At 28.3% G+C, this 20,782-nt stretch overlaps 1 protein-coding gene and 1 long non-coding RNA gene across 22 annotated transcripts in view; one reads left to right on the top strand and one right to left on the bottom strand.

The window, feature by feature from the left end:
• Positions 1-20,782, top strand: part of LOC116777265 (coiled-coil domain-containing protein CG32809) — a 132,353-nt gene that overhangs the window by 40,296 nt on the left and 71,275 nt on the right. For 4 of the 21 annotated variants that reach the window (XM_061526389.1, XM_061526388.1, XM_061526387.1 and 1 more), the window contains exon 1: positions 15,904-16,114. The exons of the other annotated variants lie outside the window; for them this stretch is intronic. The gene's annotated coding sequence lies outside the window, so the exon portion shown is untranslated. Of the gene's footprint in view, positions 1-15,903; positions 16,115-20,782 lie in introns of those variants that run through there. 21 annotated transcript variants of the gene reach the window in all.
• Positions 17,577-20,622, bottom strand: LOC133319979 (uncharacterized). Its single transcript, XR_009753461.1, has 3 exons — positions 20,445-20,622; positions 19,145-19,184; positions 17,577-18,786 (listed from the first exon to the last, which is right to left on the bottom strand). It is a non-coding gene; the product is annotated as an uncharacterized LOC133319979 (long non-coding RNA).

Here is a 20,782-nt window from a genome sequence, read left to right as displayed (position 1 = left end):
AATGTACACTTTTTCTTCAAAGAAAGAAAAGGCTTTTTAGCTTCAGCATCTTTAAAACAACATCCGAACAAACATCATTAAGTTACTACGGAAGAAATATTTGTGGAACCGGCCTATGAGTTATAATAAATTGAAAAGTATTGTTATTCCAAATTAGATTATTACTAGCAAAAACGGTAATTGAGGAAAGTCTTTTAAACATGCTTTAGGGTTTTTAACCACTGGATGTTATAATTTATCATGAATAAAAATATTATAAGGATATTTTGATCGTTACTATTTTATTAGGCAACATATTTTTTTTTTATTTTTTTATTTCTTTTTATTTTTTTTTATTCAGAGAATTAATAATTTCTTTATAGACAACAAATCACACTGAAAATTTTTACAGACATATTTTCATAGTGGTCTTCTTAGGATTTAATAATATTTAAATTTAAAAAAAAAATGACTTAATTCGTACTTTAGAATTTAAAAATGTATGAAAGTACAACGCAAAATATATTTAAAGTTACGTATTGTCACATGTACCTATAACTGTTTTGAAGTAGTGGTTATAATGTAAAAAATAATAATTATTTTAGATAACGATGATTTAATGACTCAAGAAGCCCCGTTCTACCTACTATTTAAGGTCTTTCGTCAAACCTTTTCTACAAAAGATATTTTATCACGTCTATTTCTTACATCAAAGTCGTTCAAAATATTATCTTAAAATGAAACTGGAGATTATTCAATTTAATAGACTTCCGACCTCGTACCGTCTTGTTATTACCTACATAAATGACCATCTAACCAAGGCTCTGTTGACTTTATTCTGCAAGCAATTTTCCTTTTACCAGCCGAGTCACTTTTGAAAGCTCTCGGTATTTATCTAAACGCGGTCGGAAATCTAAACGGCTGTGGAATTCTCAAAAAACTAATGTGAGTGAAATGTGATCTTCTGTGTTTCATCTCTCCCACAGAAAAGCTTGCCGTAATGTGATCAGCGCAAGAAACCATGCCACGTTTAGATTTATAACAAAACCTTTATATAATATATAATTATTTAATAACATCAAATCGTAATGGAAATATGGAACAGTTCCACAAGTCATTAATAACTTTGTTAGTACACACAATAACAAAGTTAATTATGACTTGTCCTTTGTCTATATGGACAAACTAACAAAGTTAACACATGTTAACCCTATTAAACCCTAAAAACACATTATTGTTGCTTTTTACTTAATATAAATAATAATTATGATATTTTCAACAAAATATTTATTAAGTACTTTATAAAAACTGATGAGCAGTGTCATAAAAACCCACTATTAGCTCTTACTTCTAGGAGACTAAGGATATTGAAATGCCCACTTAAATAATGATGCAATTTAAACTTTAAATTTTACTCACAACGAGCAAGCGTTTCATATAAAAATGTTCTTCTTAACGAAAATAACTAACCTAATTCCCATTACCGAGAAATTGCTTTAACTGCCACAAATTACATTTCCGATAGGTCTGACGAAACAAATGTTTTTTAAATTGGTTCAAGAAAGGTGTTTCGTTAACAGATTTAAAAATAAAACGTGTAGGATCAAATTCAATACGTAAAATTGGTCTGCAATTGATTTCGACCACATTGGTGTGCTATATTGATAAAATTTCATAGAAACGACAAATTGCAAGATTCTTTGAATAACCAACATATAAATTTTTGTCTTAAATTCATTATTATTATATATTTAGTTGCGTTAAAGTTTACTGTTTGACAGATTCAAACGAGACAAAAGAACTCTATTTTGTTAATAATTCCCTAAAAAAGAAAATAAGAGTTATTTGTAAAGCACCCTATAACCTATGTTATCTTCGTTTCATAACTACGCTGACTATACCTAAATATTAAGATTTTAAAAATAAATATTTAAAATATTGTACAAAAAATTGTTTAAATAGTAATTATAGGAAAAGAATTTGATTTCACCTTATATGGGAAACCTTAATTACCAGGTCACAGTACAGCAATATATATAAAAATGTAACAATTTCTATATATGTTATGAACATAAAAAGACGATTGACAAAGTTATATATAATAATACTATTTGTTATAATATTTATTATTTGTTATAATATCAAGCTAGCTGATTAATCTATATGTTTTCAGTTGAATACATCTACATAATAAATTATTCTTCAATGTCGATACACAGGGAAAACTTTTAGACAACCATATATCCAAACATATATTTATTCTCATGTTATTTCATGTTACAAATCCGTTTTGCCAAGCTTTCATGTGTGTCTCACGAACGCATTGCGGTAAAGCGGTTTAAGCTCTCACAGACTGCAATATTGCAATCGCTTTTGGATAAGCTGTTCAGCTTTGAGCGTAGAATTCGTGAACAACAAAATCGATAGAATCGTACAATTTACTTATACATGACATGACAGAATCATCGTTCGAAATAGCATTTATTAATATTTTCTATAAGCTATTTCCTATAGGTTTAACTATTTTTCCTTCTTGAATGTTACGCTTTGAAATAATTTAAATGTATCGACAGTCGATAAGAGCTTTTGTAAGGTTTTATGAGAAAAACTTATTCTTATAAGTTTCCAAAGGGTGCTTTTGTTCAAGAAGAGCTTCTTATGATAATTATGGATGTATAATATATTAAACATACGTATTAAACATAAGTATTTATATGAAAATACTCATAAAAATATCGAACAACTCAAGGTAGTATTTGAAGACAGCCATTAAGTTTTAGAAATGTTTAGTGATCAAGTTTAAGTAAGACATAAAATTAATTATATTAATTGAAATCATCATAACGGTTAAAAGGCAGTATTCAAATATTTACAATAAATACTATGCATTCATGAATTTTCAAGGTGTAATATATAAATGATAACTCGAACATGTAAGAAAATTGGGAAAAACTTTTTAAAAAAGATATATAGCGGAGTTGAAGTTTAAAAACTGTTTTTGTTCCCAGAACGCGATAGGAAAAAGTTAAGGTTTATAAAACAAATATGTTTGATCTTTGTAGAAAATATGAATCCGCCTCCTTTGTTCTTGATGGGATGTTAAATATTTAATTCATTCAATCAAAGGAGATCCTTACAGTTGTGAGGAACGAATTTTATAATTAAAATTTATAGCTTAAACATGCAAAGATTTGCTCATAAGAAGAAAGGAGTCTACTCCGTTTTTAAGGCGATATATATATATATTCACCCCATGCAAAGATGGCCTATTTAAAGCTAAGGGTAGTGCAGTATGAACAATGTAGACGTGATCACACCAGTCAGGTATGTTATGTAGGTCATTGAATCGGAAATTGTTTATCGTCATTTGACCACGACAATTGACCAACGTTCATTAATAATCTGCCCTATTTCATATGTTCCCTAATAGGTAATTATAATTATAAAATTGAATTTCAAATAGATTTATACATAAATAATGTACAGAAAACATAGGATAATTTCAAAATTTGTGACCAATTGTAATTGAAAATATCTAAGTGTATTTTTATATTTTTCCTTACATCAATAAAAAGTTGTTTGTACGTAGAAAGTTTTTTTTTGATCAATGAAGTTGATTATATAAATATTTATTTATGTGATAGCAACATAACATTTTTATGAAGTCAACCTTACAAACCTAGAAATGAAAACAATATAGAGAAATGAATACAAAATACACCAGCAGTTTTTTAGCCTCAGGGGCTTCAAAGATTTAGAATTTAGTGAGGAGTAATAAGTCAGTAGTCATGTTCATTAACGAGAATCTAAATCTTGAATTTGTGTTCACGTAGTTTTCTATTCGGTTATAAAAAAATATCTTATTCAATGGCTACATGGCGCTCATTAATTTATTTTAAATTAAACTTCTAAGTTCTTGACAGGAATATTTGATTATATGTAACTCGTCATATACACTCTTAACCTTGAGAAATAGGCACATATCTGTCGTACAACCTTGGATACTAGAGGAATTCTTTGAATACCACAGAATCCGTCGTCTACCTTCTAAAGACTTATTGTCATAACATTAAATTTTGTACTACGATTTTCAATATCTTAATAAATTCCCAGAAAATTTTATGACATGAAAGGTTCAGAGAATAAAATAAAAACTGGGAAAGAAGTTGTCGATTACAAGAAATAAAAAAATAAAGAGATATATTAAAAACGAATAAAAATATTCCAAGAATTACGTGCCTTAGTTCATAATTTCAACAAAAAAAAAAACTATTTAATAAATTAATTCTATTTGCCAACCTATTTTATCTTGCGAAATTCCTAGTTGAAGCACCATTATTTGAAATTTCTTTTCTATTTTAAATTCCTCGAGAATCCAACTCTTAAGTAATTGATCCTTCCAGATATAGTTGTAAGATAGCTGTCTAAGGGATCCAGGGGAACGGAAATTAATTGTACATTTGTCATGCGATCTTTCATTACAACCGAGAAATGTGAAAAATAGGTCATTTCGACCATAATACTTTTGCAAAACATTGTCTGCTTAGAACTAGGTTATGTACATTATAAAAAAAATCCACGCTGCTAATCTATCTATCTTAGATAAAACTGTTATTTTACGCACCATTTAAAATTGTTAAGGGTTACCATATCGTCAATTTGAGATTCAAAGCGTGTCACTTAAGATGAATAAGATAAGAGTATCCACCAAGAAAGTACAAGTCACATGGCTCAGTGTGCTATGATTATGCTTGTATAATATTTTCATTATATTATGATTAAAAATATCATTTGATAAAGAATCATAATTAACGTTTCTCTGGATTCCAAGTTCAAAACAAGTACAAACAATAAAACATTGTTTACATAAAAATTAGTACAAAACAGCTTTATATTTTTGTTTCTATAAACTTTTTTGATGAAATATTGATTGTTTAAAAAATGTTTTACGTAAAGGGTTGACATTTCTTAACAAAGGGCATTAAAATGATTGATGAAGATTTTGTCATAATCTCGATTCTTCGTTTGTATAATTACGTAAAAAATGCAAAAAGCATTCCGTTTTAAATAATTTAATTAAAATTTAAAACGAAGAATTCCGTTTTAAAACATTTAACTTGATAGAGATTAAAAATATGTGTCTCGCTGTTCCGACTCAGATTCGAGAGTTGATCAAGTTATTATAAACGACAAATGTTTTATTGAAATGTAATATCTATAGGAGTTATGTGCAAAACTAATCGCTCTCGTGTGATACCTGTGAAAAAACCGGTAGACTGATCGTTGTTTATTTTTGATATAGAATAGCTCGTTAGCGGATATCGAGCATCGCATGATAGATCACTGTCAGTCATACTCGTATATTTCAGGACCCAGGCATATTTGAATACTTTTTTATTTTATTAAATAATATGACGAATATTAATGCGAAGTAACTGATTTATAGCACCATTAAATAGAATCAGAAATAAAAGGAAGCGAATATTATGTAAATTAACCAAGTCTACGAATACAGACTTTAACCTACCCAAGACTCTTAATTTATTTTTATGGTTTCAACTTCGTGGGTGCGGTATTTAAAGAATATTACTTAATTATTTCTCTGTGCTGATAAAATCAAAGATACTTCTTCTTACTACTAGGTACTACTTATCTTTGAAAAAGTCTTTGCAATCGGCAATGGTTCTTTGAGATGGTCTTATTTCTGAACCAATTAGAGATAGAAAAGAGTGAAGTGCGTACTAATGATTCCAAAGAAAAGGTTGCCAACGACTTTTACTACACTGGAATTTTTAAGACAGTCTGAGAATATAAAGTTTATTTACGGAGGAAATAGTTTGTATGTTCCTGAGGTTCGTAAAATTGTTTTAGGAAACATTCACGGAAATTTTTAGAATAACTTTGAATTTGTAGTAATTTAAACGTGATTGTCTAAATTCAAATTTTCTAGTGACATTTTACGAACTTTATAACGCCTATTGCCACGTTTTTTATAATACAGTTATCTAATATATATACATTAAAATCTGAAATGCACAGGTCAGGAAGTTTGAATTGAAATGTTAGTTTATTATGAATTCGTAAACATCCCAAAAAAAACATAATTTTAAAAACAGAAATACTTTATAAAAAAAAATTGTGATTATAAAGTACTAAAGGCAAGACTAAGTGTTTGTTTGTTCGTCTAAATATTGTGACAGAGATGCAAGCACTAGTATTCTTGAGACAAAAGAATTTTAAAACAATACATGGTTTTCAACATAACAAACGTTATATTTAGTTTAAAAATGGACATGTTAAAAAAATATATATTCATTGTGTTATTTTAAACCAATCTTAAGTATTACGATTTAAAGACTACAGAAAAGATGATAAGAATATGTAAATAATTAGGCTTTCTGAAGCCATACGAGATAATATGTTGCCGCCTATACTTTTCTACAAAAAGTATTGTGGCTGAGAAAGGGCATTTTTTTAAGTTCTATCTCGACGGTTAACAAATATCCAAGAAATATCCAAGATGTGATAATGTATTTTCTAAAGAATAATTTCCTATTTTAAATTAATGATATTGTATTATTTAGCAGTGCTATAAGCACTCAGTGTCTCATAATGCTATTACGGTTTCTTTTACAAATTCAACACGTTTCTAATTGATAATTTAATTAAACCGATCCACGAATAATGACATACTAGCTATTTTATTTCTTTGAAAATTTAATGACTATTTTTAAGTGGACCCTTTGTTTTAACAAACAAGGAAAAAATATAAATAATAAAAATGCCCTACAAAAATAAAGATTAACATGTATTGTATCTGGTATGAAAGCGATCTGTATATTGTGCTCTGTAAATACAATAAACATTATTAATAATGTAAATAATATTATTGATATTATGGAAAAATTCAAAAACGTTTGTTTTTATATAAAAAAAGCAGAAAACGGGTATTGAAAATTTATATACAGTTAAAAACGAACAATGGCGACAACGATATTACTCTGGATGTTCACGGATTGAATTGTCGCTTGGTTTTGTATGAAATAATCGTCAGTGAGTATTGTGATAGCATTTCATAACAAGTACAATATACATATTTTTCATCACTATAATCGAACAGTACTATTTGCGAATGTGCCCACACTTCACAAAAACAGTAAATTCTTTGGGAATCTTATTCATCATTTAATACTAAATTTTTATCAAATAAAATTCCATTAAGAAAAGAGCGTTAAAACATTACACTTCAAGATGCATTTGGATTTTCTGCTTTCCACGATATGTTATACATAAATAATTGTGTTTATGTTTAAATAAACTGATGTCTACAATGTCACACTCGACTGACCTTTGTTGCAACTTTGAGACAGATAAGTTTAGACCGGCTTTAATAACTTCAGACTACGGAGAAAACTGTACAACTAATAACTTGCTTGGACGTTACAGTACACTAAGTGCAAGTTACACATAAGTTTTAATTTCATATTGGCTTATTTAAACAAATTAGATTCCGTAAACGACTGCGGCCTTTTGTTGCTTTTGCTTATTTGAATTTAAGGTGTCCTACTTCTATGTCAAAAATATGTATGAAAAACTTCAATGATAACTAGTGAAGTTAAAGAAAAAAATATATACCATCAAACTTAGTTTCCTATTTTTATTAATTAGTACGTGTCTTCACTGCTTTTATATTTCATAATTAAAACAAATTTAATTAATTCTATTTTTATTCTCGAAACTCATACGCATACAGAATGGTGTTATGTAACGTAGTAGAAGTATTCCTTTGATGCAATGTATTATTGGGCTCGTGTCAAACAAAGACATTTGAAAAGTCTTCTTGCTCAAGCAATTTGACATACGACATACATCTTGTATCTGTTATACAAAAAAAATAAAAAAAATTCACTCTTAAATAAATTGACAAAAATCTATAAGTATTACTTATGTTAAAATAGATAATGTTGTATTTCTCTATACAATTATGTTCGAGGTATGCTCGGTAACAAAGAGAAACGTTTGAATTTGGTGGTTAGCTCACGGTTACAGAATACAATCATTTTTTGCACTATGGCCATGTAATAATGATTATAATTCATATATATTCTGGCTAACTATTAATCTGTAAAGGTGGTGTGATGTTATAAAATTATTTAAATAATTTAAATAAGATATTGTGAATGTAATCAAGTAAATTACTGTCAACATTTAAGTGTACACTGTTTGTTATGACAATACACTATATCATACAAGCGCAGGACTTGAAGCAAATTCACTTCATGAAGCTAGTATTATGTATATTAATGTTTTGCTTGTTAAATTGTATAAATTAATTGAATAATGACATTATAATTTATATTAAAAGCTTCAACAGTGTAGCTTTTTGTTTATTTATTTTCTATTAATATAATAACTATAGTAATTGACAATAACAAGTAAGTAAAAAAACGCTCCGACTAACTTTATTCATTGGAAAACGAACTGTCGGTTGACAGATACGTTTTATGCAAAATGTATCACATTATTCTTGAAAATAAGTTATCTCAAAATATTTTCACAATAAATATTTACTGTTCTTTTTAATTTATTCTTATTTTTTACGTAAAAAATATTATAATAGCAAAAAAAACATGACTAAGTACTTCATATCATTTTGTGCCTGCCCATTTCTATGGTAAGGACTTTACTGTAATTCTATTCAGCCTTATTTCTTTTGTTTAAAATCAAACAAATGTGTCAAGGAACAATGTAGGAAAAAAGTAATTGTAAATATTTCTGCAATTTAAAATTACTAGATGACACGTTTTCAACTAAAATGCTTTCGAATAAGAATTTCTTATTTAATTCCATAAAAAAATTTCAAATAAGTATATTATTGTTTATGTCATAGTATTGTTATTAATTTTAAAACAAATAAATACGTGTGATATTATGGGTAAAATGTCCCCCAACAACTGGTCGGTTCCCTAGAGATTAATGTTTTTTTTTTTAGATTTATTTAAGTTGAGTTTTGTTTTAAAACACTTTTTGTTAAGTCATATTCTTGTCAGCTATCAAATAAATGATGTGTATGTATCCTATATATATATTAACAACTTCTTCTTTAAAAAATCATTTGATCCGCTAGTGGCTTGAGCAACTTTAAATCTGTAAAAATGCTTTATTCCAAATATACCAGAACGTAAGATGAGGAGATTGAGAAATAAAAGGAGAGATTTATATAATGCCACATTTAAAATCTATGATGCGGTATTATTTTAATAGGAAAAATTTATTTCAATTCATCCAGGTAAATGTTTTAAAAAGAGAATCGTGAAATAAAAACAAACAAAAAAAAGGAATACTCAACGTGATGTTTTCTTAATAGAAATTAAATTCCTTCCTTTACCGTACTTAGAATTCTCGGTGCTATTTAGTCGTGACAGAGTCATTAAGACAATTAGTTCCTTTTTTGTTACCAGGCATTCATAATACGGTGTACTGTCGTGAAATAAAGAGATTGTAGTGTATCTGAAGTTATAAATTTTGTTTCCGTTCCCATAACACTCGACTTCACAATATTAATATTTAAAAATACATTTTTATTCATTTTTATTTTAACGAATATGCATTTTGTAATTAACATCCGATATTCAGGGTCGCGATTATTAGAAAATGTTAGTTTTTGTGAGGGGTAATGTTTAAAAAGGTTACGTTAATATCGTTTCTATCAATATTGTTTTGCTTGACTCTATTCTATTAAAGATTTGGTTAAGAGGTTAAGTACTATGAGATAATTCTAGAATTATATATATACAGGAAGAGACGACGTATTGAAAAAAAAATGTAGTTTTGTCCTATCTCATCCAGTTTATTGTTCAGCGTCCATTTAATTGTTATTTGTATTTTCATTACCGTCTGACAATCGACGACTGCTGATCCATTTTGTATTTTATATCACACTGACGCAAGTTACAATATTCGTTAATTCCCTATAATACCGCAATGTAGGCTCCATTGAATGGTATTTGTTTTATTGATTGATGTTTATTAGAAATTTACCTATTTTAGCAAAACAAATACCACGGCAACTCTTGCTGTTACAAACAATATTGGTAAGAAAATTTTAATGGTCAATTAAAATGATTTGGAAGATATATTACTATTTTATTATAAATCGTACAGACATTATATACGTACGTATTATCTTACTTTATATTAGGTTTACACTGTAAGAACCTGATTATTATTTTTTAAAAGGGTAGCTGTAATTCTTGTAACCCACTTTAGTCTTGGCGCATTTCTGAAAAGTTATATAAAATGAAGCTAATGGACCAGATGGTTAAAATTTCACATAAATTTCATGAATTTTAAGTTCACTTAAGAGAATTTGTATAAAAATTTATTTTATCGGACCGGTCCTGTAGCACGAGAGACTTTGGTTCTATTTACAAGATACCACTATACAAAGATAACGCTTTTATCTAAAAGCAGAATTTTAACAAAATTTTAAATAATTTTCGACGCATCGAACATAATTTTAATGATTATCTGAATTGTTGGAAAACTAATTATGTAGACGTTAATTATTTGGCAAGCTGATATATATGTCTGAGGAAATTTGTTGTGATTTAGAACTTAGATGAACCTTCTTTACAACAATCGGTTTCTATAAGAAACCTTGCTGACGAAGCAAATCTTGGGGGTTGTTCGTATGTCGTTGTAGTCACATAGCCAGCTGCGCGGTCAGATGTCGACGCTAAAGCGCCCCACGAAGAGGCAAAACTCTTCAGTATCCCGAGCAACCGGCGTATTCGTGGACGTCGCAATGCGTATACCGCGAGTGGTTGTGCATCTGATGCCTTATTTTAATTTAAATAACGCTCATTTAGCTATCAGTGTATAAATTCCCTATTTTGAACTGTACCGAATATTTTTTTTTTATATAAAAAAAAAAAAATACATTACAGGACAAGTGTAAGTAGTTGAATACAAGGTATACAGCTGAAATTTACATGAGTTTTGTTGTCGAACTCAGTGAAATTTAACGTTTTATAAGGTAAATAAAAATAATTTGCATTTAAATGATCATAATCCTTACCATAGCATTACTCATTTTATTCATAATATCTACGTATTATTTTTAATTTTGATTTTAGTGACGAAAAAAACAAATACATTTAATGATTTATTTATATCGAAAAATTTCCCTATGGATTACTTTTCCCAATTTCCTTATAAAAAATAATTATACATACAATAATAAATCTGACTGCTATACAATTAATATTTTTCCATTACCTATATAAAGTTTTTATAAATTTAATGCTTAGAAAATGTAAATGTTCACTTATTACAGTATTTAAGACAGTAACGTCGTCTCGCATAGTCAGCAATTAGGTTATTAATTACAATGCATCAAGGTATTTACCTTGAACTGTTTTGTTATATTTAAATCTAAAGGGAAAATATTAAATTTTTTTAGCACATATATTTTTATATATTGTTCGAGGGGAATTTTATTGCTATCTTCGGGTATGACGAACATAAAGTATAGACTATATACGGACTACTTAGGTAATATTAAATAATCATTTTTATTTAAATAAAACTAATATTTTCCTATGTCCTACACGTTTTTATTATTATAAACTACATACTACTAAGGTTTCGGCCGGCTACTTTGCGACAACCATGATCACGGGCGGACGAGACGAAAATGACTATGTTGTTTAAAATAAATTAAAACCCGTAGTACAGCAGAAAAAAATATTTTTTTTCAAATGCATACTCGCGAAATTGTTTAATATCATTGTTATTTTTATATTTATTATATAATAAATGGCTTCCTTCATTCTGTTTAAAGTCTATAAATTTTTGGTGGTTTCTATTTTTATTAGGTTCTCACGATTTATTAGGAAGAAGCTTACTGACAGAGAATTTAAGTGTCTTTATCTTAACATTGTTTATTTTTTGGCCGTTCAGATAAAATTATTTTAGGAGATTCAGATATCAAAACAAATCACGTCTAATTTTTAACATTTCTATTCGATTATTTCTTCTAAAACAGTATAATATCGATGTATTCTTTAGAACTAAACATTTTTTTTAAAAAGGTATCATATTTAAATTTATTTTAATTTAAATTGCGATGTAATAATCCTATTGTATGTATTACGTAAGGTATTTCTAGGTGGCTCACTCATTGGCGAAATGTTATATGTTTACGGCAGTATAAATTGTCTTATAAGTTGTGTATATATAAATAAATAAAATAATAAAAAAATATTTTGATTAATAATATAAAAAATATTTTCTATCGGAATAATTAAATTCAGAATTACGCTGAATACTGCGATAGAAAATTTTGATATTAAATTAACTTTTAAAGTCCCGCAAATTGATAACACCTTAATTTATTTTTCTTTTCCATAATTATGAGAAATATACAATTATTCTATTTTAATTTACTCTTACACTTTGCTATACGACATATTTTGGTGTTAATGGCTCTAAACAAATTTACGGATAGGTAATAAAGATATGAGATACTCTTATTTGATGTCAAAAAAAGTAATAACTAAGCAATAAAAAAAAATTTCAATAGCTTCTCTTTTTTATTTGTTCTTTAGATTATTTAGTACCTTGATGCATTTTCAAAATTACGGATAGAATTTATCAAGCAATTTATTAATATTTCGTTTCAAATATTATGGCTTCGAAATATTTTTACAATGTTTCAATGCTGTCGGGTCTTGAAGTTTTCTTTAGATAGATTATCTTGTATCTATACTTAATGGTAATACTGAAGTATTTTTTCTTGATACTTTCGGATATAACGGTCTTTTTTATTAGTCTTCCAACAGGGAGGAAGTGATCTTTTGCGAGTTCAACGTATCATCTTAGAAAAGATTTCGATATCAGAAAGTTATTTATGCGAAAAAGCCGCACATATTATTTCTTTGGATTGTTGTTTAATTTTCCCGTTTCCTTTTTTATTGGACTTGGATCATCGTAAACTCTGAGATTTTCGTAGTTACAAAAAAAAAATTACGGTTTTATTTTTTTAATTCTTTGGTCAGTAAAGAAATTGCTAATAGCATTCTGCAGTAATATTCTAACATAAACTTTTTTCCATACCTCTGTTTTTACCTTGCTTTATTAAGCAATTAAAACTTCTAAGATTTGCAATGGTATTTATGTGCGATTCAGACATAATAATTTAAAAATCTTTCTAATATTGCTCATAGATTCTGCAGAGCGATTGTCGAAATAAACAAAGAACAAGTACCTAGAATTTTAGAAAAGTTCTATTGAACTCTCTTAATAATACATTTCTCCTTTTGCTATAGGAATACTAGAAGATAAACGCAAACTTCTGTTATGTTATTTTTAATTGAAGTACACTTTTAACGAAGGGAGAAATGCCTCGTATTCCGTAGTGTAAATATACGAAGTTCCCTTCACACAAAGTGCGCTACGTATTGTTTTATCCTCTTTAACTTTAAAAATTCCGTCGGATCAATATCATTCCTACTATTGCACTGCAATTTTATTTACTTACTTTACTTTATTTGTATGATAGTCTTTGTTGACGTATTGCGCTCGTTCCGTAAGCCCTCGTACTAACTTGTCCTCCCACATACCAGCTAGACGTTTCCAATCAAAACCATTGGATTCTATTTGGGCATCTCTTAAGGCAAAAGTTGAAGGGTTTAATTTTGAGATTCTCACTGTTTAATTTAAACTCTCGAATACACAAGTTCTAAATTTCTAAATTTCTAGAAAAAACTGTTATAAATCCAGTCAAAGGAGAGTAAGGTTAACTAAAAAGGAAAAAAAAAGCGAAAAAGCAATATTTAAATTTGGTAACATTATTTGATGACACATAAAAATAATATTGGTTTTAAAAACACTTTAACTAACAATTAAAGATTAATAATTTGGCCTGGTTTCATAAAAATTATGTTAATAATATAACTTTTTTATAATTGAGATGACGTATTTCATTGTCGGAAATTTTCTGTTGAGCTAGATTACGATGGATTGAAGTCATTGAGTATGCGACCCAGTTTTACATATTATAAATGGTAATGTGTACGTTACAAGTGGGTTATATTTAGAACAATTACTTTAAATACAAATCTTTTAAAGTATTTTTAATAAACTTCAATCTCATCTAAGGCTTGTCAATGTAGGGCTTATAAAAAGAATTCTTGATAGAATTATTTATTCAATTTGTTATGCACTTTGACCTTTGAGTGTAGAGTGTGGGACTTCATTTAATTTAGAATTTTACTTAGTGAGTTATTCGCTTTCAAAGGCTCTAGGTGCAAAAGTATGTAAAAGATATTTTAAGGCTGTACACTAATAATTTACTGTATGTCAAATAAGTTGTGTCTTTTAAATATAACATTTCTTTGTTGATCTTAGCTCAATCTCGTGTTCCTCTTGTAAAAAACCTACAATACGATTTTGTTGTATACTTGTTGTCAAATGTCATAGCAAGAACAATCGAAAGTGTTAACTCTATGTACATCTTCAAAACAAGCATCTTCTTTGTCTTGGTTGAAATAAGCCACATCATATATAATATTAATTTATCACGAGCGTTAAAAGCATTGATTAATTTATTTCAAAGAGTTAATTAAGTTCTTATTTAAAAAAAAACACCTTCGTCTCAGCTAAGACTTAACAGTAAACCGTTAGATTCTTATTAACAATCAATTGGCTTGCACGATCTCTGTCTGTTATTTTTTTTTAATATAATTCAATTGAGTCCGCACTTAAGCATTATAATTGAATCTGAATGATTCAATAACCTCGATGTTGAAATGTAAACTCATTCAAGTTTCCAACTTAATAGAACAGTTGATACCGCCGTATCATGGATACTTCAAACAAATGGATTTAATATTATATTATTATTTATTTTATTATTTAAAAATAACATTACATAAAAAGTATAGATTAAAATACAACGCACCTAATTACGGCTTTTAAATGGGCCCATAAGTTTATTTATTAAAGAAAAAGTTTTTCTCATTACCTAGAAAAAAATATTTCTAATGAATAGAAACGCCTTGCAGTCTGTTCTATTTAGTTTTTTCATATGCAACCAACGAAGTAGCAATGAAACGCTCCCTCTTTCTACATGTCTGAGTTACCAAAGATTATAGGAAAAATACAGATTTTCTTTGCAAGTTTCTATTTAAATATAAGCGTATTATGTTTAATTATTGTGACATAAATAAATATCCATACTGAAGTTCTAAACTCGGATATGAATCGCACGCTACGTCTGCTATTCTGTATTCTGTTGCCATTATGTCGACCATTCATGCATGTAATTATATTCTGCTACTACTCCTACTAGGGAATTTCTAATCTGCTAATTAATTTTAGAATAACAATAACTAATAACAACAAATTATAAGATTATTTACTCACTAGCAACAACAATATTATTATTTTATTTATTATTTAAGTCATCTTAGATAATAAAATTTCACATAAAACCCTTAACAAGCTATCGACCGCCGTTTGCTTTAAAATGCTAGTACTGAAAAGCTATTAAGCCTATACCCTTCACAGAGCCTTTAAATAGTAGCTGCGACGGCCGAATTAAACAATCCATTTAGGCAATGTTTTAAAATAAATGTAATTAAAAGTAGCTAAATGAAAACTTTTATGTTAATAAATTTACGAAACAGATGAATGTAAATATGAGTAACGTTAATAGAAAATGAGAAAAATATAATACTTTTATACGGCTCACCTGCATGTGTAACTACTGGCGCCACCTCGGTTCGCAGCGCCGCTTAGTAAGATCAACGCCACCTCGCGGAGCTTCTTGGAAGTTCATAGACACTCGAAGAGGTCGTAGTTCATCTTGATCCCTCACTTTCCTGACTCGATCATCTATATAAATAGATGCAGAATCAGGTACATTTCCGAAATCTAGCAGTTTTTACTTCAATGTGCCTCTCATGATAATACTATAAGAAAATCACCCGTGAATATTGCTGACAGAACATTTGACATCAGATATGCTTATGTGCTCACTTTATGTAGGATCTCCTTTCAGTTATTGAGTTTTGAATATATCTTGTGGTTGTGTGTAAGCAACGGTAATCACCTAGTGATTTTTAAAAAGGTATGTTAAATTTCATTTATAGAATTATTAGGCTACAAGTTGAACATTGGTTTTTATAAACGAATGCATTATTAACACGATAGATTTATATATTTTTTTTTAAATAAATAAACGAAATATATATTTTTAATCGAATCCAAATTAATTTTAGACGTTTTTTAACGAATTTACTTAACACAAGGTCCAAATAATTTACTATATTAAATGTACAAAAACTATTCCTCGTCTTTCGCCGCGTTAAAATTGGATTAATTGTTAATTAAAACATTCGTCTGAATATAAACAGACATCTTGCTACCCGTAATAAAAACCTGACCGCAATAACCTCAACATAACTAGCGTAGTTCAATAATAATAAACAAGAATCTTATTCGATTCAATGTATAATAAATAATTTACTTAATTATTTTCTAATATAATTTTTTATCAATTAAATCGTCTATTCCTATAAAAACGAAACGTTATTTGATATAAATAATATTCTGTATCTTTTTATTGAATGAAACGTAAGGATTATTATTAAATGTTATTTCAGCATTTCTAAAATATAAAAAAAATAATTTAAAATTCCATATTAAACTTTAATCGCCAATACTTCTGTTTTCATCTATATAATAAATTCTCTTTTCGTTTATAAAGTGTAACACCGTTGTATTTTATTTTGTGAAGCGCCTGTCACTTATAAAAATTTGGGTATTTATTTATAAGAGAGTTATTTTTCATCGTTGACTTCAAGCTAACATACAAATGTATGTAAGAATTATCCAAATACTATAACGCGTTTCCGAAAACGTAATGGCGATCGAACGTGTTTAAATCAACGTCACAACACATAACTATTAGATTTTCACATAAATAAATTTATGTCTACAAATAGATTCCAAAAAAAAGGATTTTGTAACTCACAACCTCTACCGAAACTGACAGGAGATAAAGCTTTTAAATGTTTAGTATAACAGTCATAATAAAATATTGCCAAATGATGTCTCTCAACAAGGATTAAGTAATAATAATACCTAGGAGTAAGTAATACCTATCAGTCCGATACTCTTATTTATCTTTATATTTAAAGGACTAGAGCTCATGATCCCTTTTTTGCTATCAACAAAATTATATATATATATTTATATAGAGATCTTAGCTATTGACACTAAACTGATACAGTTCAGTGTAATTATTTCAACACAATAATTATCTATAACAAAAAAATAAACAATAACATGCTCCTAAGAAATAATACGTTTTATTACACCGAAGCTTCATCAAGTGTGATTTTTCATGCTTTAGGAATTTAAATTTAAATTTAAAAATTATCATTAAAAATTTAAATTTAAATTTTTTGGAAAAATTAATTATAAACCACAGTCCTAACAAGTAATACAAATATGATATAGAATTTTTAATAGTTATTCTCTTGGTGACACGTTCTATTGTAACCGATGACATTGTTATAGTCCATTTTAATATCAACCATATTTTTAATTTGTTACCAGAATTAATTAATAAATTTAAAATTAAAATAATTAATTAATTTAAATTCTATGTCATATGTCGTGGGAAGGTTTTAATAGATAGTTAGACAGAGGAAGAGGAGGCGACAGAAAAAAACAAAAATTCTTAGAATATCACAATCATTGGCGTCACTATATAATTTCATAAAACATATTAAAATACAATAAAACGACTTAAATAAATGTTTAATACAAAGATATAAACACAACAAACAAAATTTGTTTGTCAAAACGTTGCTTATATTTTATAGGAAAAAAAAAAACATTGCGGGACATCAAAATCAAGCGTAATTTGTAAAGAAAACGGTGAATTCATTCGACAACAAACATTCCTTACTAACTACGTACATTTAACATTTATTAGATATACATATACAGCATGGAAATTAAAATCTCGTAATGTCATTCAATGTCATTTTAGCGAAGGCTTCTTTAATGTTTAACCAATAACCTCATAAAATTATTACACTGACCTTAATTTTGACATTGAGTGACGCTTTTACCAAGATTTCTCTCAGAAATTTTATTGTATTTATATATATGTATAAATTTTCGGATTGAATTAATGCATAATATTTAATCAAAGAAGTTCCGTGACGAGATTATTTACACTAATTAACAGTTTAAAGAAATAGCCTTCAATGATATCTAAGTTTTTCGGTAGTTGCTCTTTTCGAATAATTCGAATAGCAGAACGTATTCTACCTTCCGCTTTTATAGATTCAACTCAGTATTTTTAAATCCACAATTTCGTTAGTTGTTATCAAAAATTTTGCATAAGAAGTATAAGAACTTATATTACACCACCAAAAAGGCGTATGCTTAGTACAAGTTTGCATTGTCACTCATACGAATCGTCTCTCGTTTTTTTATTACAAAGCTACAATTAATATAGTATTTACATAGGTTTAGGTGGCTAGATAGGTAGGTAGGTAGATAAATTTCTTATGTACTGTGCGATGCAAACTTGGACTATGCATGTAGTTAATGTTTGCATATGCAGGCGTATCCACGTTATACCAATTGGCTACTTAAGTATGTATTCATATTAAGTTTATCTTTTTATTTCTTTTGAATTTTTCTTACAAGTGGACGAAGGAAGCATTCCATTCCCAATTGGCGTTATTGTGCAGGCTGGCAATGAGCAGACTTAATCCTCACCTGGAATTTATTACAAAAAATAATTATAGCCTCTCGAACCTTTATCTCCAATCACCAGTAGATAAATAAAAATAAAATAAATATTATTGAATTAAAAGTTCACCTTAACAGGCAGAATTATGTAAATATAAAGAAAAATATATACAAAAGGAACATATTTTTTGGAACGGAACATTTTTGTTCTGCATTATTTCAGAGTAAACATGACGTAAATCAGAGCTGTAGTTTTTGAGTTACACTGTTTAATAGACCCACATCTTCATTACACTTGAAGTTTACATTTTATCAAATTTTATTAACAGCTTCCAAACTGTACTAAACTAAACTAAACTACTTGTGGTACTTAAATCCGTATTACCTTATTGACACGAACTGGTCGACGTTCCTTAAGTTTTTATCTGAAAAATCAAAGAACTCATATTACGTAAAACCCAGCAATCAGAATTTTTTTATCTTACAAATGTTATTTTGATATAGAATACATAATTTTTTAAAACATAATCACATCCACTTATAAAAGTATTTTTTTCCAAAAGTAACATCTCTTTTTTCCAGTTCGAATCATTAGAGATATTACGAGCTGGGGCAATGGACATTGATCGATATTATGACTAGTATTGGGCAATACAGTGCGCAATTTATGCGCAGTAGGTCCAATCGCGTGACACAGATTATTTTACCTAAACGATGCATTTCATTTGCCGTTTTGAAATAGCAAATTATTATATGAAAGCATTAAAAACTACCGATTCTAAATGACATTCTTGATGAATACCAAATTTTTCATGTGTTATTTGCATTTAATTTTAAATTAGTATTAAATCTTTAAACTTGTTGCACGTTCGATATACAATTGATGATCACAATGAGGCGAAAAATTTAACTTCTAACAGCGGGTTTTATATATTCTTATCGTCAAATTTCCACTGTTGTCCTGGCTTTTGTTTTCCTTTACCCGATACATGTGTTCTCATGTATTTGGGGTTCATTTTAATAATAGAGACATGATCAAACAATACCAGAAAGTATACAAAAGAAACTGGCCGTTAAAAATGTATAAATATTTAATTAAGCTCGCGCAAACAAAAATCTCTGCTCTGTTTTCCGGGTGGCTCATACCCCGATTTCTAATAATTGTGAGCTGAAAATCTTTTGATGTCATTTGTTTCGGTTCTAAAAAATTTGTGATAATTTACAATACATCACAAATTTCATTCAAACATCTAAATTTTTCCGTTAATCCAAGAAATATCGTCATAAAGTTTAGATTTCATAGATTTTATAATATTTTTTTACCTAGAAAAGCTATAAATAATTAAGTGTCAAAAAAGTTATTGTTAAACGAAATGATGTATTAATTTTTATTTAAATTAAAAGGCGTTTTAGTAAATATAAAAAAGGAATTGGATTTTTAATATCCAATAGTAATTAATCTGTTGTGGGTCACTGACACAAAGAATGCGTGAAAAAATTCGCTTGTTGCCTGTTAATTACAAATTTGGTATGATCATCATAAGTATTTATATCATCAACATTTTTATAAGCCCCTAGAAATATTAAAACATAAATATATAGCTAATATCATTGTACTAGTCATATACGGTTCCGCATCGCATTTTAGAAAACGACAAAAACACATTGCAGCGTAAAATACTTACAATTTATAACACAGGCGAAGGCAAACTCATTAGGGGATCATCTCTTCGCCACAGAATCCGTATTTCCGCAATAAAATCCTCTAAACACTTAATCTCTTTTGGGAGCTCTTACTATGCTTTCCCTTCGAAATGCACAGTATTGATTGGCGCAAGTGCACTAATTTTTTTTTCTTCTTGTTAAAATGGTCGCCATCTATCGCGGGGTTGGTGGCTGAATGGCTCGCTTTAAGTTTCTCCTTGAAATAGCGCCATCTATAGAATAATATTTTAAATAAACTCCATCCAATCTACTCCCAGCACCATCTGTCTAGTGTTGCCTTAAATTAATGCAGTATACA

The sequence above is a fragment of the Danaus plexippus genome, chromosome Z, assembly GCF_018135715.1.
Source record: "Danaus plexippus chromosome Z, MEX_DaPlex, whole genome shotgun sequence".
In the NCBI taxonomy this organism is placed as follows: Eukaryota; Metazoa; Arthropoda; class Insecta; order Lepidoptera; family Nymphalidae; genus Danaus; species Danaus plexippus.
The sequence above is the reverse complement of the archived record's forward strand: the minus strand, read 5'-3'. Positions and strand labels throughout refer to the sequence as shown.